At 47.2% G+C, this 25,587-nt stretch overlaps 1 protein-coding gene and 1 long non-coding RNA gene across 4 annotated transcripts in view; both read left to right on the top strand.

The window, feature by feature from the left end:
* Window positions 1–559: 559 nt before the first annotated feature.
* LOC126504234 (uncharacterized) lies at window positions 560–1,531 on the top strand. The gene is made up of 2 exons (XR_007592541.1): window positions 560–682; window positions 1,184–1,531. It is a non-coding gene; the product is annotated as an uncharacterized lncRNA (long non-coding RNA).
* A 7,712-nt stretch (window positions 1,532–9,243) lies between these two features.
* Window positions 9,244–25,587, top strand: part of Tpst1 (tyrosylprotein sulfotransferase 1) — a 54,206-nt gene continuing 37,862 nt past the window's right edge. For 2 of the 3 annotated variants that reach the window (XR_007592540.1, XM_050146416.1), the window contains exon 1: window positions 9,244–9,411. The gene's annotated coding sequence lies outside the window, so the exon portion shown is untranslated. The remainder of the gene's footprint in view (window positions 9,412–25,587) is intronic. The other variant, XM_050146415.1, reaches the window with a different exon arrangement.

Below are 25,587 nucleotides of genomic sequence, written 5' to 3'. Positions count from 1 at the left end.
ATCTGACACCTCTGACATGAGGGTAGACTGTACACACACATGCACGCACACACACACATAAATAAATAAATTTTTAGCTGGGTGTAGTGCACACACCTTTAGTGCCAGATCAACGTGAGTTCCAGGTCAAACAGGGCTACAGAGTGAGACCTTGTCTCTCTCTCTTTCAAAAAGAAAAAGAAAAAGAAAGGAAAGGAAAGGAAGGAAGGAAGGAAGGAAGGAAGGAAGGAATGAAAGAAGGAAGGAGAGAAGAAATATTACCTTTAAGTTGCGCTTGTCAAATGGCACCCTAGGAAATTAATAGACCTTCTGTCAAGCCTAACAGTGACTTGACACATGGCCAACTCGTCCAGGTTTGTTTGTATCCTGTGGGCTTCACGCCCATTTCCCTCCCCCATTCCACACTGACCATCAACCAAGGCCTGCAGAAACAGCACAACAAGTATTTGCAGGAGCTGAGCAAACTGGCAGGGGCATGTGGAGTTACCGTGGAGGAGGCCGCACCAGTCCCAGAAGCCTGCCACCCTCCTTTGGAGTCGGGAAATGATACTGCGCTTCTGTCTCTGACATATTTACCCCGAGGGACCATCAGGGACCAGTAGAGGGCGAAGAGGGACTTGCTGGTCTCTGGCCCCTTCCTTTCCTACAAACTGGCCCCCGTCCTAGCCATGAAGGCAGAAAGGTAAGCCTCACTGATGCCTGCTCCAGTGAGACCCTGCTCAGCATGCAATCTGTCCGTGGTTCTAGGCATAGGTTTCTACTCTAGTTACTCTCCCTTCCCTGCCCAGCCTGGCACCGGATCTTCGTCACCTCACATCCTGAACACTGGCCAGCTCTGCTTTCCTTGAATGGCCGCCAAGCGTAGTAGGGCCGGGCAGGGAATCCTCAGCAGTCAGACGAGAATATTTCCGTGGACTCGAAGTAGCTCTTAACTTGTTTGTCACAAAGGCCCATGGGGACATGATACTGGAGACGCTCAGCAGATTCTGCCTTTGCCGAAGGAGATGCGTAAAGGCGGAGTCCCTCAGCTGGGACAAACAACGACCATGCCTTCTCACCGGAAGAGAGAGGACATGGTCCAGAGTAAGAGAGACAAGATAATAATTCAGGAGAAATACTAAGTGAGAGTGTTGTTTGTTAGATAATAGAATCAAATTAATGCTAGATTTCTTGTCTTTTTCAGGTATGGTTTTACTATGTAGCCCAGGCTAGTCCAGGACCCTTCAGCTTCAGCCTCTTTCCTGCTGGGTTTGCAAGCAAGCACCAACATGCCCATTTTAAATTTCTTTCATTTTGTCATTATATAAGAGAATGCGCTGTGACTGGAGAGATGACTCGGCTGTTAAGAGCAAATACTGCTTCTCCAGAGGACCCGAGTTCAGTTCCCGGCACCCACAATGGGCAGCTACAACCATCTGTAACCCCAGCTCCATAGATTCAACTATGTTTTCTGGCCTCCGTGGGCACTACACTGGCATGGCATACACAGACACACATTTGAAAATTAAAAAAAATAAACATATAGATAAAATGTTTTTAAAAGAGTGCTTTTATTGTTAGGTGATACTGATGATGTCTCTGGGGAAAAGAACAAAGACTGTCTGAAGTTTACCTTCAAATGCATCAGTAGTGGTAATGATGGTGAGGTCTGTCTGTCCATCTATCTTCTATCCATTTATCTATCATCTGGAAGCTGCCATCAATGTATCTGTCCCTCTATCATCAGTCATCCATCTATGCTGGCGGAAGGGTCACTTGTTCGTCTTGGCCGCCCAGCCACGAAATAACCACTCAGAAAACCATATTATTTTCAATACTGTTTGGCCAATAGCTTAAGCATATTTCTGCCTAAACTCATATCCTAAACTAATGCATCTCTATTCTTCTGTGTATCACCACGTGGCTGTGGCTTACCAGCTAAAGTTCCCAGCGTCTGTCTCAGGCTGCGGATCCATGGCTTCTCCTAACTCTGTCTTCCTCCTCCCATGCTGCAGGTCAAGCCAGTTTTCTTTATTCATTAACCAATATAATCACCACACAGACAGAAGATCCTCCCACACCACATCTATCATACAGTGCCTATCTGTCTGCCTGTCAGCCTTCTCTCTTCCATATTCAGCAAATATGATGATTATTCACACCTACTGCTCCCACAGCTCGTTCCCCGCTAAAGAGTAAGCATCGCAGAGTTAATTTCACATTGGTTACTTCTCACCATTTATTTTATTGCTTACTGTGCTTTCTAAATAAAGGGTTTGGTTGTTCTTTTTCATTTTTGCTTTTTGAAGCAAGGGCACACCATGTAGCCCAGGCTAGCTAGCCTTGCATTCCTGATCTGCCTGTCTCTCACTGTGAATGTAAGCCCATTGCACCCAGTCTTTATTTTTTTTAAGGATGTGTAAAGGTATATAAAATTTTGAACACTCACAAAGTACGTGAACTGAGTAACTGCCTCCTAGTCGAGGGACAATCTCACTGCCATCGCAGTGGGGCTGACCTGTTGTCTACGTCTCTGAAGGCTAATGCAGGAGAATCAAGAGCTCAAAACTATCTTTGGTAATATAGTAAGTTTTCTGAAAACAAAAGAAAACAAATTAAACAAAAGCAAAAGTAAATGAGCAAAGCCAGGTGTCTTAGCTCATCCCTATAATCCTAGCAATCAGGATACGGAGGCAGGAAGTTTGCCACAAGTTACAGGGCTATATGATGAAAACGAAACAAAACAAAACAGCCAACTAACCAAACAACCAAACAAAAAAACTCCTAGTAAATCTAGAGGATGCTTGAAGTTTTCAGCCTGAGGCTTTGTTGTAGGTTCATCCTGGTCTGCCTTCCCGTCCAGGCAGTAAGTAAGCATTTCCTGTCTGTGGGGTCTGTAGAGCATGTGATGGCGTCTCCTGGGGCATAGGGCGTCCCATTGGCTGGTTCTAGCCTGGGCATGTGGCCCTGGTTCCCTGGCATGAGTTACTCGAAGTGGTATTTTTGGAAGGTGCAGCGTTCTGCAGCCGTTTGGAAAATGCCTGCTCATAGGTTGGGCTGGCTTTTAAGTTGCTGATGTGGCCTAAGGGCCTGACCTGGCCAGGGCTCTGGGATCTAGAGGTGGGAAAAAGCGAGGAGGCGCGCTCATTTTTCTCTTTTTCCTTGAAACCGTATCACTCTTTTCTTTTTGCCTCCACTCAGCCTATGGACGGTGAGGGGTCTCCTGCTGCCGTCTGCCTCTTTGATGCTATCTGCAGGTAAGCAAGCGCTTTCTTGTCCCAAATTATCCAAGGCTCTTGGATCCCTTTATGGAATGCAAGTTTAACCCTCAGTTCATACATCACAGGTCTTGGCTCTGATGCCCTCACCTAGAGTCTCCCTTCGTTCCCCTGGCAGGACCCCACTGCTCTCCCGTTTCTTCCCCGTGCCTCTGGTCCCCACAAATGGCCACAGAGCTGTCATTCATTCATTCCTTGCTCACCCACGCATCCACCCACCCCCATCCAAGCAGTGGCAGGTCAGAGTGGAAGGTTGGACAGAAAACCATCTTTGTCATATCATTTCCGTGCCCTTCGCAGCCCTCTTTGTAGCCACAGTCCCCCTCATGGCCATGTCTGTGTGTACCTCTGAGGTTCCTTCCCTCTCCCCGAGGACCATTTCCACGTGTAAGCCCTTTGCTGCAGCCTTCCCATTCCTAGCTTCTTGGGGGCTCAGTTTTTCACTTGTGAGCTCCCCACCTCCCCCTCTGCCCCACTATACCAAGCCAGATCCTGGAACAATGATATAATAGGAGCCCTGTCAGTTTTTAGGTTTGTTTTGTTTTCAGTACTGGGGATGGAACCCAGGCATTGAGTGAGCTGGACAAGGCCTGTACTGTTGAAGTTCCTCACTGGGGGATTCTAGGCAGGGGCTCTACCACTGAGCCACACCCCAGCCCCTCACTGGGGGATTCTAGGCAGGGGCTCTACCACTGAGCCACACCCCAGCCCCTCACTGGGGGATTCTAGGAAGAGCTCTCCCACTGAGCTCTTACGGAGCTCAGTCCCTTACGGAGTGCAAGTGAAGTTCTCTTTGTGGCTTTTATTTTTTGAGGTAAGGGCTCATCAAGTTCCCCAGGCTAGCTTTGAACTCACATTAGAACCCCAGGCTGGCTTTGAATTTTCACTCCTCATGCCTTAGCCTCTGTAGTAGCTGGGATTACAGAACTGTGCCACCAGGCTTCTGCATTTTTGTCTCTTTCAAAAGCAATGCTGTTAACCAACCGTGAGTGCTTGAGGTCTATGGTGCCTTTTCATCTGTCCTCAAACATTGTTGTAGCAAGATGTGATGTCCTTAACCTCAGCTAGACCTTCTCTCCGACGAAGAAGATGCACAGCTACTTGCCTGAATGGGACACGCTTCTGGCTCCTTGCTCGGGTACCAGCGAGCATCTCTTCTCACTTCTGAGACTGTGGGTACTGCTGGGGCTATTCCCCGAAACAGACAGGAGCGATGCCTTCTGAGTTCCTTGTTGTTCAGGGGTGCCTGTAGTCTGTGGTCTCTGTGGAGAGTTTAGGAGGCTGCTCTGGTCCCCTGGAAGAGATAAGGCTGGAGCAGGAAAATAGATGCACAGGCAGGATGACAAACATATTCAGGGCGTTAGCTTTTATTTTATTTTATTTTTTATTTTTATTCTTTAAGTTAGTGTAGTATACACTCTTAACCTCTGAGCCAGTTTTCCAGTCTAAGAATATTTATAGTCAGGATGAGTCTTAGTTGATTCAGCTACTTCGGAAGCTGAGGAAGAAGGCTCACAAATTCAAAGGCCAAACTGGGCTAGCAACGCATAGTGGTACCACACTTAAACCCAGAACTGAGGAGGGTGACGTAGGAGGAGTAAGAGTTGGGACATCTTTGGTCATCTATCAAGTTCCTGGCCAGCCTGGGCTATGTGGGACCTTGTGTCTTATTTGTTGTTGCTTATTTTGCATTTTGTGTTTTGTTTTTGTACTGGGGATGGAACTCAGGGGCTTGTACTCACTAGGCAAGTTCTTTACCACTGAGCTATGTCCCTAGCCTGAGACCCTGTCTCGAAACAGAAATCAAACAACCAAAATGGCTAGCCTGCAGGCTGCTGAGATTGCTGAGTAAGTGAGGGTGTTTGTTGCCAAGTTTGGCTTCCTGAGTTCGATCCCTGGGACTGGCATGATAGATAGAAGGAGAGAATCAACTTTTGAAAGTTGTCTTCCGACCTTTGTGTGTGAGCCATGGTATGTGTGTATCCCTTTGCCACATAAATAAATAAATGCAATAAAAATCTAAGATAATTAAAAAAATTTTAATTGTATGTGTGTATGTTTTGAGTATGAAGGTTTGTATGTATGTATGAATGCGGTGCCCACAGAAGCCAGAGGCATCAGATTCCTTGGATCAGGCATTACAGGTAGTTGTGAGCTGCCTGATGTGGATGCTGGGAATTGAACTTGGAGTCTTCTGCAAGAGCAATGTGTGCTCTTAATCCCTGAGGCATCTTTCCCGCCCAGCAACAACAAAAGGGTTCATGGGTAAAGATGCTGACTGCCAGGCTGGACAACCTGAGTTCATTCCCTAGGAACCACGGGGTGGAAGGAGAGAGAACCAGCTTCCACAAGTTGCCACTTGACCCAATAAGTATAGCATTGCACTTGTGTATACACACACACACACACTGCATGCACAAAAAAGCTCGCTTGCACACACACATACACACACACACAAAGTAAAATGTAAAATTTTAACAAATTTAAAGGCCATTTTGGGCAAATTAGTGATACTTATCTCAAATTTTACAAGGAGGGATGAGGGGTCCCGGGACTATACCTCAGTGATAGAGCACTTACCCCCAGCAAGCAGGGATGCCAGGTTCAAAGAGCAGTGTGTCATAGGGCTAGCTTCTACATGCTTTAACAGTGAGTTTTCTAGGTAAGGCTTGTTATTTTTAAAAAAGCCAGATATGGTGGCAAATGTCTTTAATCCCAGCACCCAGGAGGCAGAAGTAGGCTGACTTCAAACTTGCTGTATAGCCAAGATTGTCCTAAATCCCTACGATTTTGACTCGACCTCCTCAGGGCTGCCTGTAGAGAAAGACTCAGCTCAGGAACAGGAATAAGAAGATGTCAGTGTTGGGTGGGCAAGATGGCTCAGGCCAATGAAGACCAGCAAGCTGAGTTCAATCCCCAGGACCCACGTGGTGAAAGGAGTTTCCCAGGACTCCATACGTTCACTGGGGCATGCACGTGCTCACACACACACCTGCACAGACCTCCCAATAGCTAAATTTAAATTTTTATTTATTATTGTGTATGGGGCTGTTGTAAGGAACTGTGGGCTGTGTTCCTGCTGCCCCGGCTCACGGCCGCCTGGCTAGCTTATGCCCCGAAATAATTACACGGAAACTGTATTCTTTTAAACACTGCCTGGCTCATTAGTTCCAGCCTCTTATTGGCTAGCTCTTACATATTGATCTAACCCATTTCTAATAATCTGTGTAGCCCATGAGGTGGCTTACCAGGGAAGATCTTAACCTGCGTCTGTCTGGAGTGGGGGAATCATGGCGACTCTCTGACTCAGCTTCTTTTTCCCAGCATTCTGTTCTGCCTACTCCACCCACCTAAGGGTTGGCCTATCAAATGGGCCTAGGCAGTTTCTTTATTAATTAACCAATGAAAGCAACAGATTAGAAAGAAATAACTCCCACATCATGGGGCATAAGTGGTGTGTGTGTGTGTGTGTGTGTGTGTGTGTGCATGCGTTTAGAGGTCAGAGGTCTACTTTGTGAAGTTGGTCCTCTGCTGTCATCAGGGTTCTGGGGATCAAACTAAGATTGCCCAGCTTATACGGCCAGCACCTTTACTCACTGACTCTTCAGTTATTTAAAAAAAATTTAATTATTATTGTTGCTGTTGTTATTATTGTGTATGTGTGTAGGCACGCTTGTGCCATTGTGTGTCAGTGTAGGTCGAGGATAACTTGTGAAAGCTGGTTCTTTCTCCCTCCCCATGGGGCCTGGGGACGGAGTTCACGCTGTCAGGCCTGCACAGTAAGCACTTTTGCCCACTGAGCCGTCTGGTTGACCCTGTGTATCAATTCTTAATTCTTTTTTTATGATTGACCATTATCTTGTTTATGTTTTGATTGCTATGAATCAGTTGAAGAACATCGTGGTTGGTTTTAGCTTTTAAATACATTTATATCATTTGTCTGTGTGTATATGTATGTTTCTCTCTGTGTATGTGAACACACATGTGGTTGTCTATGGAGGCCAAAGAGAGTGCCGGATCCTCTGGAGCTGGAATTACGGGTGGTTGTGAGTCGTTTGACATAGGTGCTGGAAACCAAACGCTGATCCTTAGCAAGACATAGCAATCTGGATCTTTGACCCAACTTGTTTTTGAGTCAGGGTCTCATGTAGCCTTAGGGTGCCTCAAACTGGCTTATGTAGCTAACTAAGGCTAGCCTTAAATATTTACTCCCCTTTCTCCACCTCCCAAGTGTAGGGAGTATATGAGTATTGCCATGAGCCACAGAGGCCCACATTGTGGGCTCCCCTTTTCTTTCTTTCTTTTTTTTTTTTTTTTGAAGCAGGGTCTCTCTATGTAGCTTGGAACTCTATATAGTCCCGAACTCCTGATTCTTCTGCCTTAGCCTCCCAGCACCACATCCATCTTGAATTTTAGTCTTTTGTGTGCAGGGGGAGGGATATAATAACTGATGTGCCCACGAACATTCATGGCTCCCTCCTTTAGTCTTCTCAGTAAATTTTTCTAAGATTGGACATCTTTCTCTAAGTGACATTTGCTCGAGGATGATGACAGGAATTTTGGATTTGGCATCTCGGTCCTTGAGCCCACGCTATCTCCCGTCCACATCAGTAGATTTGAAATTGCGGCTTTGGTAAAACCTGGCCTCAGTGTGCATGGGGGTTGTAAGCGGAAATGGCTGGTTTTCAGTTCTGAAATCCAGCCTTCTCTCCTTCTCACTTCTCTTCCCTTCCCACAGCGTCCTTCTTTTGTGTAATGATTTGCGTATCACCTTTTATTTATTTCCGTATTTATTTATAGCTCAGACTGGTCTCTGATGCAGTACGTAGACAAGGCTGACCCTGTACTCCTTGCCTTCCTGTCTCTGCCTCCCTAGTGCTGTGGTGACAGGCGTGCGTCACCATTTCTAGCTTATATCGAGCTCGAGAGGCAGCTCAGGGCTTTCTACACACAGAGCAAGCATTTGAGCATCTGAGCTCCATCTCCAGCCTTCCTGTTTGAAAAAAATTAAACTCTGAGACAGATCTTGCTATGCAGCCCCCGCTGGTCTGGAATAGCACCCTGCCTTGGCCTCTTAAGTCTTGGGGTAATAGGTGTGCACCACTTTGCATAGCTTCTGGGTGGGGAGCAAAGGGAGGCTGGGATAAGATCTCATTCTGTAATATACGCTTTGGGGCTGGAAATCGCTTTGTATCCCAGACTGGCTTCAAAATCCTGGCAATCCTGCCTCAGCCTCTGGAGATATTACAGATACGGGTCATCACAGCTCCTTGCATTTATACGCTTTATCTGTCTCCAGACAGGATCTCATGCTGTCCAGGATGGCCTCAAACTCCCTGTGCAGCTGAGGATCCTCTTGCCTCCACCACCTCAGTATTGGGATCAGAGGCGTGCATCACCATTTCCAGGTTATGCAGTGCTGGGGATGGAACCCATGGCTTCACTCTGGGCAAGCACTCTACCCACTGAGCTCCATCCTCAGCCCTCATTTATACTTTCCTGTGGTATGGAATATTGTGCAAACTGATTTGTGTGCTTAACTGCTGTGTCAAGCGATGGCCCGCCCGGCAGGGAGGAATCCTTGCTAGGAAGGCTCTTTTTGTGTGTCACTGCCTGGGTTTCAGGGATGTTGGTCTTAGACATCCAATGAGAGCTCCTGGCCCTGGCCTGGCTCCCCTCCAGTTAGGCCACCAGCTCCGTTGCTCTAGCAACGCAGGACCCCTGCAGGTAGCAGCGGGCTACCCCCCCACCTCCGCTCAGCCTAGCTCGCCTAACGTTGGGCCCGGATGTCAGACCCCACCCACCCCTCAGCGCCAGCCCCACCGGCTCTCTCCCAAACCCCGCCTCCCCGCGGAACCAACAAATCAGAGCGGCAGACACATCGCGCTGCCGGAGTCCGGGTAGCCAATGGTGGCGGGCGTGAGATCCTGCGGCCACGCGGCGGCGGGAGGCAGGCGCTGGAGGCGGCGACAGCGGTCAGTCGCTGCTGAGGCGGCCGCGGGTGCGCTTCTCGGCGGGGCCGGGCAGGGCCGTCGCCTGGCGGTGAAGAAGCGCTCCCGGGGAGGGCACCATGGCCACCAGCTAGGGCGGCGGGAGAAACGGCCGAAGCCCAAGATGCCGGAGCGGCGTCACGGCTTCGCCTCCGCCATCGTAGGTAAGCGCGGCGCCGCGCTCCGGGCGCCGAGCCCCGGACGCCTCCATCCTTCATCCCGCCTGCCCCTTCCCCCATCGCCCCGGCTGGCCGCCCGTCGCGTCCCGCTGCCTTTGCCCAGCAGTCCCTGGCGTTGCTGCCGCCCCCCGCATCCGTCCAGCAGGCATCCCGCCTCACCTGCGCACACTCCCTCCGCATCCCTAGCCCGACAGAGACCGTCATCCCGGTTTTTTGAGACAACCCCCCCTCCCTCTTTTATGAGACATCGCACTTTGTAGCCCAGGCTGGCGTTGAACTCAGTCATTACCCCTTGGTGACTTCGAACTCAATTCATGATGATGCAGCCCACATTGTCTTCGACCTCATTGCGTGTAGCTTAGGTTGGCTTCAAACTTAACTGTGTAGCTCAGGCTGACCTCGGAATCACCGTTTAGCCCAGGCTGGCCTCTGGCTCATCATGTAGATGGCTGATGGCAGTCTTTCTGCCTCCATCTTCTAAGGCCTGGGATGGCAAGCACGAGCCATCGTTGACTCCCCCTTTCCATAGCAGTTGCTGGTCCCGCTTCCTGGGGAATCATACCTGGAGACCCTTCATTTCTCTCCGCTGCTCAAGTCTTCTGACTTTAGTCATCCTCCAGATTTTGCCTTTTCTTCTGCTCCACGCTCGACCCTTCAGACACTTCCCACGATTCTAGCGCCAGTTCCTTTCCCCCTTTCTTTTTAAAGATGTATGCATGTTTTGTCTGCATGTATGTATGTGCACTGCGTGTGTGCCTGGTGCCTCAAGAGGCCAGAAGAGGGCGTTGAGTGCCCGGGAGTTGGAGTTATGGATGCTTGTGAGGCACCATGTGGGTATTGGGAACTGAACAATGGCTCTAGTTAGCCCTCTCCCCGCTTGAGTTAAGACCTCAATCTGGTTCTAGGTTGCCCAGAACAGACTGTAGCCTTGAACTCAAAACAACCTAGCTTCTGCCTCGCACTTGTTGGGAGGACAGGCATGAACCACAGTGGGCAACTAAGATCTATGCTTTAAACACTGCTGGGGACAAGCAGATGGCTCAGGGATTAAAGGCTCTTGCCTCCAAACCTGACCACCCAAGTTAGAGCCTCAGAGCCCAAAATGTGGCAGGAGAGACCTGGCTTCTGCACGATGTCCTCTGACCTCCACTGGAGCCTCCCATACCCTAATAAATAAGCGATGTAAAATACATCTAAAAATAAGTATCATAATTTGTCCTTAGGTAAGTTGTACCCATTATGTGTAAAGTGCTCATGGATGGTGACTCACACGGTAGGCCTAGCACAAGGAAGGTAGGCCCAGCTTTGCTTAGAGTACTTTCAGATCCTTTGACACCTCTCTCTCTCAGAGAATAGAAGAAATTGGTGGGTATTAGGACTCTTAAGGGCTTGCCATTTTTGCCTGTTGTTTGTGCTTATTTGATTCTGATCTATCCTTTTATCTCAGGAAGGGGTCCTCATCCCTAAAGAGAATCCACCTGTCTCTGCCTTCTGAGTGCTGGAATTAAAGGTGTGTGCCACCTTGCCCAGAGTATTTGTGGTTTTCTTTTCCTCCTTTCTTTTTTGTTTTTGTTTTTTTGAGACAGTTTTCTCTGTAGCTTTGGTGCCTGTCCTGGAACTAGCTCTTGTAGACCAGGCTGGCCTTGAACTCACGGAGATCCGCCTGCCTCTGCCTCCCGAGTGCTGGAATTAAAGGCGTGAGCCCCACTGCCCAACTATTCATGGTTTTCAAAGATGTTTATTCAGTCTCCATTTCTGGTGAACATCAGGTCTCAGTTTTCATCTTTGCTGGATGTCTCTCCCTCTTCTCTCTACCCGTGGTCTCTAAGCATATGCAAGCACCCGCACGCATACACACACACACACACACACACACACACACACACACACACACACACACACACATCCATTTCTCCTTAGAAATCTTAGAACCAGGGAGCCGTAGCTAATGATGGCTTGGGAGTGAAGAGTTTGTACTAGTTGAAACGGACCTAAGTTCAGTTCCCAGAACCCATATTGGGCAGTTCACAATGGCTCACAGGATATGGTGCCCTCTCCTGTATTCTGGGGCATCTGCACCCACATGCAAGTACGCACACGCATGCACACAACATTCACAAAATTAAAAATAAATCTTTAAAGATGCATTTATGTATATATACACTGTGTGTCTGAGTGTTTGCACATGTGTATGTGTTGGGGTTGCTTGTGCCAGTACATACATAGAGGCCAGAAGAGGGCATCTCTGGTCTTTATGGCTATACAGCAAGCACCCTTTAAAAAATATTTTTTATAATTTATTTATTATTTTGTGTGCACTGGTGTTTTACCTGCAGGTATTGTCTATTCAAGGGAGTCAGATCCCCTAGATTGGAGTTACAGACAGTTGTGAGCTGCCACATGGTTACTGGGAATTGAACCCAGGTCCTCTGAAAGAGCAGTCAGTGCTCTTAACCTCTAAGCCATCTCTCCAGCCCCCAGCAAGCACTCTAAACAGTGGAAACATTTCTTCAGCCTCCAAAAGGAGTCTTGACCCTTTTCCTGGGAGACAGCAGGATGGATTGGGGATTCCAAGTGTAATCAAGGGGAAAGAAAGGGGCTGGGTCATATCTCTTTGTGTATCTAGTTTATAGAAAAGCTTTCCTCCTCCTCCTTTTTGTTTTTTTGACACAGGGTTTTCTGTGTAGCCATGGCTGCCCTGGAACTCGCTCTTTAGACCAGGCAGACCTCAAACTCAGAGATCCTCCTGTCTCTACCTCCCAAGTGCAGAGATTGAAAGTGTGTGCCACCACCACCCCTGCTTATAGAAAACCTTTCAATTTGCCTTCCTTTTTGGATATTTGTGTGAGTATGGATGCACACGTGTTCAGTCCTCACCTTCTACCTTGTTTTGTCTAAGGCACCATCATATATGTCAGGCTAGCTGGCTGGCAAGCTTCCAGAGATCCTTTGTCTCCACCTTCCACCTTGCTGTGGGAACATTGAGGTTATAGGCACACACTACTGTGTCTGGCTTTGTATGGGTTCTGGGGATCCAAGCTAAGGTCCTCATGGTTGTGTGCAAGCACTTTACCCTACTGAACCATTTCCCTAGCCATCATGCCTCCCCCCCCCTCTCTTTTTGAGATAGGATCTCATTCTCAACTCAGGCTGGTCCAGAGTTTGCTACAGTCTTCCTGCCTCAGGGTCCTGAGTGCTGAGATTACAGATATGAGCCACCACACTGGGTTATCTTAATGCTTAATGTCTACTGTGTTTATATATCTTCTTCCTCTTTCTCAGCCCTAAGGGTAGGGCTTTGAAATCAAGATGGGCTTCTACTTCTACATCCTCTACTCTAGCAGGTTACATGAATGGCCATTGAGAACAGATTTAAAAAAAGATTTATTGTATTTTTAATAGTATGTGTATCTCTGTGTGTGAGTGTATAGGTTTGATGTGGGAGTTCCCTCTCTGTGCTGTGATTACCATTAATGAATAAAGAAACTGCTTTGGACCTATAGCAAGGCAGAACTTAGGTAGGCAGGGAAAGCTAGGCTGAAAGCTGGGAGAAAGAAAGGTGGAATCAGAGAGATGCCATGGAGCCACTGCCAGAGTCAGACATGCAGAAACTTAACAGTAAGCCACTGTCATGAGGCAATACTCAGATTAATGGAGATGGGTTAAATTAATATGTAAGAGTTAGCTAATAAGAACCTAGAGCTAGTGGGCCAAGCAGTGATTTAATAATACAGTTCCTCTGTGATTATTTTGGGGCTAAGTGGCCAGGATCCAACAAGCGGCCTCCTGCTGCATAGGTATGTGCACATGAGTGTAATGCCGTTAAGGCCAGAAGAGGACGTCAGATCCCCTGAAGCTGGAGTTACAGGTGCTTATGAGCTTCCTCACGGCTGGTAATCAAGCTTGGGTCCTCTGCAAGATCAGCAACCGCTGAGCCTTCTCTCTAGCTTGGAGGATCTGTTCTGAAAAGAGTTTTCTGATACTGGTAGTGCTGTGGAAGATGGGTTAGACAGAGACAAGACTGTCTTCATGGAGGTCACCACAGTGTTGGATGCAGGGGGTGAGGCCAGCGAAGCTGAGGGGTAGATTTGAGGATGGAGAGTTTGGGGGACTTGGCATTTCAGGGTCTTGTGTATGCTAAGCAAGCACGCTGCCACTGATCTGATTTACATCTCAAGCCCTAAGACTTCTCCACTTCGGGCTTTGGTAGCTGCCCTAATGGTGTTTCTGTTCATCCTGTTAGGAAATACCAGAAAAGGAACAGGTTTCGAAGGGAAAGGGAGCGACCCAGTGCCGTATCTGTTACAGAGCTCACTGCTTGCTGAGCGCCAGCCTTCCTTCTTCTGTAAGCAGTCCCTGGATATTTGTAAGCCTTTGGTGAATTTTCAGGGTGCTGAGAAAGCTGGTGGTAACCAGTTTGTCTACTTCCATGCAAAGCAGACTTTGGAAGGCCATACTCCAGCATCCTAGAAGTGCTTGTGTGTGTGTGTGTGCGTGTGTGTGTGCGTGTGTGTTGACACTCCTTTTGACCACTGTGCCTTAGTCCACATCTCCTATTTGCACAGAACAGCAGGTCAAGCAGCGGAGAGACATTCGCATGCATTTGGGGGGGCTTTTCTAAGCTCTCTGAATATCTCATTCCCCAAATCTTTAGTCTTGATTGCTCCAGTTGTGGTTGCTGTTGCCTGAAGCCGTGGCGCTAACTAGCTGTCTCTGATTATTTTTAGCAAATGCTTTGGGGATGTGACCGTCCATATGAAGGGAGCTCTTTTCCACTCAGCACTGTTTTGCTGGGAGCTTGTAGCTCTGCTCTGCCCCAGCCGGTGGCTACTGGTGTTCCAAAGATGGCTATAAGGCTGATGGTTTTCAAGGTTTCCTCAGAGCTGGGGGACGGGAGTAAGGCCAATTATAGTACTATAGAGCTCACTGCTTGCTGACCGCCGGGCTTCTCTCTTGTATAAACATTCCTTGGATTTTTGTAAGCCTTTGGTGAATTTTCAGAGTTCTAAGAAAGCTAATGTTGAGGATTTTGTTGGTGTGCCTGTACTCCCACGAAGAGCAGACTTTGGTAGGTCCTAGGACTGCTTCCTCCTTCCTACCTCTCCTTCTGCTTATGAAGAAGAAGGGGTTCAAGCATTAGGTTTTAACACATTTGTTTAGGCCACTGGTAACTCTGAAACACTACAGATCTGTTTTTCTGTTTGTCAGCTGACTTTAATAGTCCCTCAGTGTGTGTCTCTGCCCTCTTCTGCTCGTGCCCTTTCCCGCCAAAGTGGGGCTGTTACGGATCCTCCGCTGTAGTGCCATTTCCTCTGTCCTGCCCTTCCTCAGCCCGCCGGCCTAGCTCTTCCCCAAACTTCTCAGATGTCTGTTCGTACCTCCCGTGTGACCATCATGGCACGCGGAGGATCTCTTGTCTCCTTCCCCACCAGCTCTTCGTAGGCAGATGGTGAGTCACATTCGTTTATGTGCTCTGTGTGTTTGACTGAAGTGTAGGAGTCAGATTGCATGGCAAAAACAGTCCATGTTTAAGATATTGTTACTCTGGATTGCATTTTAATTTTTCAGTACCGGATTGAAGGATGTTTCCTACCCTAGAGAAGTTATACAGGCCGCTGTCATGAAGTCCTCAGAAAGGTGCAAGAAGATGAAATAATAATAATAAGGCATTTCCATGTTGCTCATAAACATTGTCATTATAGTGGTTTCTGGTGAGCAATTCCATGTCTGTCTTCTCAAGAAGAAGACGGCAGAATTTCCTCTGTGAGTAACTAGGTTGGTGGCAGTAATTTCCCACAACAGAATTGGAGAACCGATGTATGTGGGATAGTGAAACTACGCTGGGGCTGGAGAGATGGCGGTTACGTTGCTCTGTTCTGTTGCTGTAAAGAGACACCGTGACCAAGAGCATTTAGCTGGGGGCTGGCTTACAGTTTCAGAGGTTTGATCCATCATGGCATGGAGCAAGGCGGCATGCAAGCAGATGATGGAGCTGTAGCTGAGAGCCTCATCATGATCTATGGGCAGAGAGAGACTCTCTGGGTTTGGCGTGCACTTGAAGCCTCAGAGCCCATTCCCATTGACACACTTCCTCCAACAAGGCCACTCCTCCTTTCGAATAGTGCCACTCCCAGGTGACTGGAGCGTTCAAATATGATCCTATGGGGGCCATTCTTATTCAAACCCTCACACTGCTTTGCAGAGGACCTGGGTTTGATCCTCTCACAAACTGTCTGTAACCTCACATTCAGGGATTTGGTATCGACTTCTGGTTTCTGAAAACACTTGTGTGTATGAAGTACACATAAACTTACGCAGGCACATAAATGTGCATAACAAACCTAGCTGGGTGCGGTGGTTACTCCTTTACTCTCAGTACTCAAAGGCTGAGGCAGGTGGATCTCTGAGTTCTAGGTCAGCCACGGTTACATCGTAAGACCTTGTCTCAAAAAACAAAACAAAACCACAAACAAGATAGGGTTTCTCTAAGTAGGTCTGACTGTCCTGGAACTTGCTTTGTAGACCAGGCTGGCCTCGAATTTACAGAGATCTACCTGCCTCTGCCTCCCCAGTGCTGGAATTGAAGGTGTGCGCCACCACTGCCTAGCAACAACAAAAAATCCTACCGCCCCCCAAAAAAACCTAACAGGAAAGACACTTGTATGTGCACTTTCTATTCTCCATATAGATCTGTTACCTCAAGACCAGACCTACTTCTCCAGCCTTAGACTTAAGCAGGTGCAATCTGTGGAGAGGCAAAACCCGTGGGGAATGCATGCTTTCCACCTGTGAAAGTGAAGCGTGCGTGCGTGGATTAGGTTTTTCTCTCATCATTCTAAGTATATTTGAGATGGTTCTTCCAGAGAAAGTATGAACTGTTTGCTTATGGAAGACAACTTTAGAAAATCTTAAATCTGCTTCGTTTCTCTAACAGTGCACACATAGCTTTTGCTCACGTCGTCCCGAGTGTGTCTGTCTGGGAAGCACCGTAATACAAAGTCAGACCTAGCTGGCTTCTGGCTTCACCAGCAGTTTGCTAAGTAGACTCATGAAGAAAATCATCCTTCTGAGCCTCAGTTTCTTCCCATCTAAAATTATTCTTAGAAATGTTTCTTTACTTTGGTGCTCCCTTCCAATTCCACAGTGCATGAACTTGTTATTTTTTGCATCAAGCATAAGTGATCAAATTAAGGGTAAGCTTCTGTCTTATGTATTAGTGAGAGTGTGAGTTGATACAAGCAGATGTAATGGACAAATAGATAAAGAGCGGATTAGGGGCTCGAGAGATGACTCAGTGCATAAGTGAGTGTTCCTCTTGCTCTTCCAGGTGACCCAGGTTCAATTCTCAGTACTCACACGGTGGCTCACAACCATCTGTATCTCCAGTTCTCGGAGACCCAGTGCCTTCTTCTGGCCCTCACAGACATGGGGCATGCATGTGGTACCTAGACACACGTGCAGGCAAACATCATGTACAATTAAAAATGGGTTCCGAGGCCTGGGACAATGACACAGTGCATAAAGCACTTTCCACACAGCATGAGGTTCAGAGTTCAGACTCCTGGAACCTGTGTAGAAACCAGGAAATAACGGCAACTATCTGTTTTTCCAGCACTTGGGAGCCAGAAACAAGATCCCAGGAATGAGCTGGTTGGCTAGACAAGCCAAAGTCTATGAAAGATCCCACTTCAGTTAACAAAGTGGAGAGTGATTAAGACTTTGAGTCCTAATCACATTCAGGCACACACACGCATGCATGCATTCCACAGACATGCATGTGCGAAAGAAACAAACCAGTGGTGGCTCAAAGGAAAAGAAAGAGAAGGTGAACTTTGTGTTTCTAGCCTTTCTAAGGGTGGTGAAATTATAATGTTAAGCTTGGAAGAAAGGAGCAGTAGTCTAATCTTAGGAAGGTGTTCGCTGCCTGGAGTGTTGGTGAGGACGTTTAATGTGACTACTTTGTGCTGTAATGAATACCCAATATGCGTATACTACAGTATGCTGTAGTCTGTGGAGTAAGCCAAAGGGTGAAGTGTTGGCAGCCTCTCCAGGAAATCACAACAGGCTCCAGTTATAGCCATCACCGGCACCACTAACTTCTCGGCAGTCGAAACTAATGCATTCAGAACAAATTTGTTCCAGTTTTGGGGGCTTGAGAGATGGCTAGTGGTTAAGTGCACATAGGATCTAAGTTCAGTTCCCGCACTCACGTCAGGTGGTTCACAGTCGCCTGTCACCCCAGCTCTAGGGGATCTCCAGGTGCTCTTCTTGCCTCTGCGGACACTGTACTTACATGCACACACATACTCAGGTTTAAAAATAAAAAAATAAAAAGTCCTGCTTTGAAGGAGCTCAAAGTTGATTGGAAAAGCAGACAAATTAACCATCTAATGTAACGGAGAGGCGTGGTAGATGTTAGTACCATGGCGCTGAGGATGGCTTTGAAGTTGAAAGGATGAGTGGGGGTTAGGTATAGATGTGGTGGTACCTTGCACAAGCACCTCAGAGATGTTTCAGTTGACACGGGCAGCACCGGCTGAGAGAAGGGGAGACCAGAGCTGCTGGTGAGAGGAGTTAGAGGCCGAGGCAGATGAAGGCTGGGGCTGGAGCCCACAGAGGCGTTACGTTTTGGTTGTGGGTGACTTTCTGAGAGGAACTGCCCACCGGAGGATTTAAGCAGGGGGTGGTGAGTGCATTTTCACCCTGGGGTAGTGAATGAACTGACTGAAGAAAGTTGAGGCTCAGCCACAGGCTGTGGATAAGTTGTTTATATTTTTATCTTGTGTGCACACATGCCACAGTGCAAATGTATAGAAGTCAGAGGACAGCCTGAGGGAATTGCGTCTTTCCCTCCTTGGGATTGAGTTCAGGTTGACAGGCTTAGTGCCAAGTGTCTTTGCCCACTGAGTTGTCTTGCTGCTTCTTCCGTGAACTCTGTAGTTATTTTGTTGATTAGAAAAAAAGAAGGCCAGACAGTGTTTGGGCACGCTTTTCATTCCAGCACTCAGGAAGCAGAGGCAGGTGGATCTGAATTTGAGGCCAGGCTTGGCTACAGAGTGAGTTCCAGGACAGCCAGGGCCACACAGAGAAGTCCTGTCAAGAAGAAGAAGATAGTGAATTAACAACAGAATAGGGCTAGAGAGATGGTGCAGCAGTTAAGAGAACTGTTTGCTATTCCAGAGAACCTGGTTTAATTCCTAGCACCCACATGGTGGCTCACAACCATTTGTAAGCCTGGTCCCAAGGGGTCCAACATTTTCTTCTGGCCTCCATGGGCATCAGGGCATAAGTGGTACACAGACACATACACACAAAATACATCGCTTTCAGATGATTTTGTTTCTGTTTACTTGTAGTTCTTTGTTTTATTTTGGTTATTTTGTTGAATATTTCTTTGTTTCACATGACTCTATAGGTGTTTCTAGAAGATTTAGGAAACACTTTGCTTCATATTTACCCATGTGTTCCTGGTTTTATCCTCACCTACTGTTGACGTATCCACAGCATACTGGATGATGATGGGTTTTCACCAAGATTGCAGTCTGCTGGAGTAAACTAACCACTCACAGTGGTCTGTCTGAGTGAACACAAGATGTTTGTACCCAGTTGTTTGAGGTTGCAGAAAGGGGAAGTGGTTGATTTTGGGCTGGAGGATGGAAAAAGAGTATCCAGAGACAGCGGCCCTCCCTGAGGAGATGTGTGAAGGAAAACGGGAACATCACAGGAGGCGAGCACAGGCAGTTGTCGACAAGCTGGCGCTGGTGTGAGTAGTCCTGAGGGCGGGCAAGGTGGGGGACAAGGACCAGCGTGTGTGGGTGCCTTGGAAGCTACTCTTTAGAAGGGAGAGCCCTGCAGGTGTGCTGTTTCCTCCACTCCCTGCACCTTCCATAATTCCACTCTGATTGCTGTGAAAGGGTTTGTCATTGCTCTTGTTCTGTGGGTGAGGAAACTGTGACTCATTGCTTTATCTCATGCCGTGACTCAGACCGAGCTCAGCTCCCGTCTCCTGTGACCACCTGGCTGTGAGATGGACTCGGTGCCCCCTTCTCGTCTCCTTTTCCTTGTCTGGATTAATTCTACAAAGTTGCTAGGAAGGCATAAGCTTGATTGAGTGGCCGAATGGAAATAAACTGTTGGATCAGCTCTCCCTTGTGTGTGTGTGTTTGCGCACGAAAATGTGTTGATTACCATGGGTTATAGCTGACTGTTAGACTTGAGTTGAAGAATCCAGAAGAGGACTGAGTCAGCAAAACCGCCTGCATGTGTGCACGTGTGTGTGTGTGTGTGTGTGCTCGCGCGCGTGCGTGTCATGGTGCACTTGTGGAGAACAGAGGACGACTTTCTGGAGTAGATTCTTTCACCTTTACACTGGTTCTGGAGACAGAGCTCAGGTCCCAGGCTTGCATCACTGGGGGCAAGCACCTTTAACCACTCTGCAGAACCATTTTGCTGGCCTCATCTTATTGTCTTTTGACAAATGTCCTATGTATCTAAAAAATGGATCATTATATTGAGCCAACAGTGATCCTTGCTGAGTTTCAGCAGGTCAGCTCACTAGTCTCTTGTTAGATGTCCTCCTCCACTCGTACCCTCCAGAGTTCTTCTGTTTGTTTGTTTTGGTTTTTCTAACACAGGGTTTCTCTGTGTAGACCTGGCTGTCCTGGAACTCACTTTGTAGACCAGGCTGGCCTCAAACTCAGATCCACGAGTCTCTGCCTCCCAAGTGCTGGGATTAAAGGTGTGCGCCATCACCACCTGACGCCTCCAGCGTTCTTAATACAACTCCTAGACATTATTTTATTTAACTTGAACTTTCAAAAGTGCTTGGGCTTTTAGCTTGTATTTCCCCCGCCGTGGAGTGTGTCCTGGATGTTAGGGGCAGTTCTTAATGCCTGGCCAGCTCGCATTCCTCCTGAGCACAGCATGCTTATTGAAGTGTGCTGCCTCCAGTCAGGTCCATCCTTGGAGTTCTTTGTCTAGGGTTGAGGCCTCCTGAGCTTTCCTTCTTCCACGTCAGCATATCTGTAGGTGTCGTCCTTGTTCACACCATGGTTGGGCATCCACGTTGGTGCAGCTTCATGGTGTAGCTTCTCTCGCATGCCTAGGAGAGGAAACCTCACAGCAGCTTCCTGCCCTCTGGTCCTACAGTGTTCCTGCCGCTCCTCTACACTTATTCCGTGAGCCTTAGCTTTAGGAGTTGTGTTGAAGACAGGAGATGTATTTATTTTTATGTCATTCATATGGGTGTTTTGCCTGCAAGTATGTCATGTGTATCACATGAGTGCCTCGTGCTCACTGAAGCCAGAAGAGGGGTCCGTTCCCTTGGAACTGTAGTTATAGACAGTTAGGAGCTGCTGTGTTCTGGGACTTGAACCCAGGTCCTGTGGTATAACTTGATTTCTAATTGATTTTAATAATAAAAACCCAGAGTCGGATATTAGGGGGTGAAAGCTGAAAGATCACAGCAGAGCAATCAGCTACTAGCTCTTACCTCTACGAGATCCTCTGTCCAAATAGGTATCCTGTCTCTATAAGTCCCCAGACTGAATGCCGTCTCTATGAAACCTCAGACGGAGTCCTGAGCTCCTGTCTCCTTCTGCCTTACATTCCTCTCTCCACCCAGCCACATCACTTCCTGTCCCCACCTCCCAAGAGTTGGGATTAAAGGTGTGTGCCACCACTGCTTGGCTCTGTTTCTCTTTTAGACTGAGTCGGTCTAGCATAGCCCAGGGTGGCCTTGAACTCAGAGAGGTCAGTCTTTGGAAATGGTGGGATTAAAGGTATGTGCCACCACTGCCTGGCCTCTATGGCTAGCTCTGCACTCCGATCTTCAGGCAAACTTTATTTGTTACAGCACAAACAAAATATCACTACACTCTAGAAGAGAAGTCAATGTTCTTAACTGCTGAGTCATTCCTGCTCCCTACTCCCAATCAACAAAAAAAACTACAGAATATGTAGCAGGGCCAGCAAGATGAGTCAGTGGAGACACTTGACACCAAGCCTGTCAACCTGAGTTTAAGCCCAAGGAAGGAAAGAAGCAACTCCCTCAAGCTGTCCTCTGATTTCTGCACATGCACAGTGTGGCATTTTAATTTCACTGATTTATTATGTGTATATGTATATAGGAGAGGTGGGTGGACTTGTGCCATGGCGTGTGTGTGGAGCTTAGAGGATAGCTCGCAGGAGTCTGTTCTCTCCTATTTTAATGTGCGTGTAGAGAATTGAATGTAGATCGTCAGATGTGGCAGCAAGCACCTTTACTCATGAACTCATCTTGCTGGCCAGTCATTACTGGTTTTATTTTATTTATTTAATTAATTTTTCTTATTTATTTATTTGTTTATTTATTTATTTATTTATTTGAGATAGGGTCTCAAATATGGCCTTGACTGGCCTGGAGCTTGCCACAAGGCACGAACCCAAAGAGACACAATTGCCTTGGCCTCCCGAGTGCTGTGATTAAATGTGTCTCCCACCACATCTGGCAGTGCTGTTTTAAATATTTACCTATTCTAAGAGTTTGGTGTCTTGCCTGTTTCTGTGCCTGTGTACCACATCCATGCAGTGCCCATGGAGGGCAGAAGAGGAGGATTCCCTGCGCCTGGAGTTACGCAGAGTTGTGAGCCACCATGTGGGTGCTGGAATCAGACCTGGTTCCTCTGGGAGAGCAGCCAGTGCTGGTCACCTCCGAGCTGTCTATCTCTCCGTCTATTGTCTGGGAGTTGTATTAAGAACACTGGAGGCGTCAGGCGGTGATGGCACACACTTTTAATCCCAGCACTTGGGAGGCAGAGACAGGTGGATCTGAGTTTGAGGTTGAAATTTTGCGGAGATTTTGGGGAGTGCGGATAAAATGCTTGCCTAGCATGGAAAGCCTTTTCCTTGCTCTCCAGGACATAAGCAATGAAAGAGGAAGAACAGGCTGCAGTGGACCAGTTCTGGTCAGAGTGTTAAGTTATGTTTTACAGCGTGTCAGTTCTTTGTCTTCCTCTTGAAGCTAAAAATGAAACTAAGCATTCTAAGGTCTGTGCTGGTGGTATTTAGCCTTATCTCTGCAAAGGCCCCAGCTGAGAAAACACTGCTCCTACTTTTTTGAAAAGACATGATGCAGCATTTAAGGTGCTGGTAAGAGGCTTCTCTCTTATCACACGGATGTCCATATACACTTGCATGTATACACTGGTAGAAGTGTAAGGAAATGGTCAGGCCAGCCTTTACTGTGCTTTTTTCTTTTCTCTTTTTTTGGCTGACTGAGCCTTTCACAATTTCATATATATAACCTCCCATGGTCCTCTCTTAGTTCCTTCTCCTACTGGACCCTTTCTTCCCAACAAGTCCTCCTACTTCAATGTCTTTTAAAAAGATTTATTTTTATTATTTTAATTATGTACATGGGGGCAATGTGTGAATGTGTTTGCAAGTGTCCACAGAGGTCAATGCTATTAAGATTCCCCCTGGAGCTGGGCTTACAGCCAGGTGTAAACTGTCTTCAGAAAGAACAGTATGTGCCCTTTGTTTGTTAGCTTGTTTGTTTGTTGAGACAGGGTTTCTCTGTGTTTCCCTGACTGCCCTGTAACTTGCTCTGTAGACCAGGCTGGCTTCAAACTTACAGAGATCCCCCTGCCTCTGCCTCCTGAGTGCTGGAATTAAAGGTGTGTTCCCTCTGTCCTTAGCTGGAACACCCATTTGGTGACCTTGATGGCCTGTTAAGTGTGCAAAAGTCACATGTAGGGCCACAAAGATCTGTGTTCTGAGATATACTCTGATACTATCAGTATGCTCAGGATTGGTAGTTGAGATGTTTAGTGGGAAATTGATAATGGTATAAGGTACTGTAGGCATCAGCTATGTTAACCTTTTCTTTTTTTGAGCTAGAGTCTCTAGGTCAGGTTGGCCTCCAAATTCAAATCTAGCTAAGGATGGCCTTGAAGCTAAGATTGACTTTGAATTACTCATCTTCTTGCCTTAGCTTTTAAGTACTGGGACAGTAGCCATGGCCATCTTGTTTATTTTTTTTTTTTTCTCTTTGACTTTTTTGAGACAGGGTTTAGCTGTGGCTGTCCTGGAACTCTCTCTGTAGACCAGGCTGGCCTTGAACTCAAGAGAAAGAGCCGCCTGCCTCTGCCTCTGAGTGCTGGCATTAAAAGTGTGCGACACCATGGCCAGCTCACCTTGTTAAGTTTTGGTAAGCATCTACTTTTTATTTTTGATTTTAGAAGGGTAGCTAGTTGTTTGTTTTTGTTTTACAACTGAGTGGATTTTTTCCCCCCTCATGGGGAGAGAAGCCAAGGCATTATGCTTGCTGGGCAAACACTACCAGAGTCACACCCCTGCCTTCAGTTGACTTTCCTTGCTGCTAAGGTAACTTTGAGTCATCTGTCATCCATTGAGTCCCGACAGTTGTCAAAAGGTAGCATGTTAAATATAATTTAAAATATGAAACGTGTAAGTTTTTATCAGAAAGCCTTGCTCGATCAGAATAATTCTGTGTAGTTTTGCTTCTCTGCGTTCCCGTAGCATGCTCAGCAAGCCCTGAGACAAATGGAGCCCGTTAGGAAGACACTCCCGTGACAGCCCAAAGATAAAGCAACCATTGTTAAAGCCCCGAAAATTAGCTCTGCCCTGTTTCACTGAGTAGAGTGTGCTTTGTCCAGATTTCAGTCATTTGGAAAATTTCATTGAAGAATTTGTGAACTAGACTGGAGAACTTTTCCTAGGATCATTTCTCTGTCGGTATCAGTAACACTTGTCGTTCACTTCGTTCCCTGCCACTGGACCCACACCACTGAGTACTGTTTGGTCAATTCACTTTCTTGTTTTCCATGAAAATATCACAGTTCCTTCACTACATTCCTTCACTAAAAAGAAAAAACCAGGAGCTTGAGAGACGGCTCAGTGGTTATGCTCCTGCATCACGTGGATTCTGCTCTTCACCCATGACGGGCGAATCTCACAACTTCCTGCAGCTCTAGTTCCAGGGCATCCAGCACCCTCATCTAGACTCCTCCAGCACCTGCACACACACACACACACACACACAAACATGCACACACTAGTAAAAGTAAAAGAAGAATCAGGCTGGGCAGTGGTGATGCACGCCTGAAATCCCAGGGTTTCTTTAATGAAACCCTGTTTTGAAAAACCAAAAGAAAAAAATAAAAGAACAAAAACTTACATATAGTAAAACTGACCTTTTTCTACACAGTTTTGTGACTTTTTGTTTGTTTGAAACAGGGTCTCTTGTACGTATGCAAGGCTGGCTTTGACCTCCTGATCTTCGTGCCTCCACCTCCTAAGTTCAGGGATTGCAGGCATGTACCACCATGCTGGGTTTATGTGGTGCTGGGGATGATCTCCGCGCTTCATGCATACCAGGCAAGCACTCTCCCAGTTTCAGTCTGTCTGGTCTACATGGAGGCCAGATGACTACCTCCAGTGTCGTTCCTCTGGTGCCCTCCACCTTTCATTCGCCAAGCAGGTTGGTTACACAGGCTGACCAGCACTGTCTCCACCTCCCTTTGCTGAGATTACACACAGATGTTGTGTGCATATGCACATGTGTATATAAACAGTGTATGTGCAGGTAAAGAAAAACCACTGGAAGACAGCTCTCTGCTTCTACTGTGAGTTGGAGGAATTGAATTCTGGTTGTCTGGCTTGCATGGCAGTTGCTTACCTGTTTTCCCGTGTGTGCCTTAGCATGGATTCTGAGGGTTGAAATGTGCTAGTGTTTTCAAGGCAAGCATTTTGCTCCTTGAAATATCTCTCCAGCGCTCTGTCTTTAAACAGCTCCCCTTGAATGCCCTGTCATGGCACATGAATCCTGGGTCACGGTCTCTTGCTATTTCCAAATAAACTCAGTGCTCTGGACAGTCTCTGTTTCTGTTAGTCATTTTAGGTCGGCGTCATTCCAGTGGCTTTGTAGTTCTGAAACTTCAAAGTGGGAGTCCTTCAGCTTTATTCGTTGTCAAGGTTGTTTTGCCTAGAATGAAATCTTATGATCCTAAGTCTGATCAAGTGCCTCTTGCTTACAATCAGTCACATTTAATGATGCCGCACAATCATCATCCTGACTGGCACTGTGAGGTTTGGAGTCCAGCCCTGCCTGCTTTCGTCTCTTCATCTGCCCCCTTGTTCCCTGCCTAGGAACTACACTGT

The sequence above is a fragment of the Alexandromys fortis genome, unplaced genomic scaffold (genome assembly GCF_014885135.2).
Source record: "Alexandromys fortis isolate MF-2015 unplaced genomic scaffold, M_Fortis_MF-2015_v1.1 scaffold_56, whole genome shotgun sequence".
Classification (NCBI taxonomy): domain Eukaryota; kingdom Metazoa; phylum Chordata; class Mammalia; order Rodentia; family Cricetidae; genus Alexandromys; species Alexandromys fortis.
The sequence above is the reverse complement of the archived record's forward strand: the minus strand, read 5'-3'. Positions and strand labels throughout refer to the sequence as shown.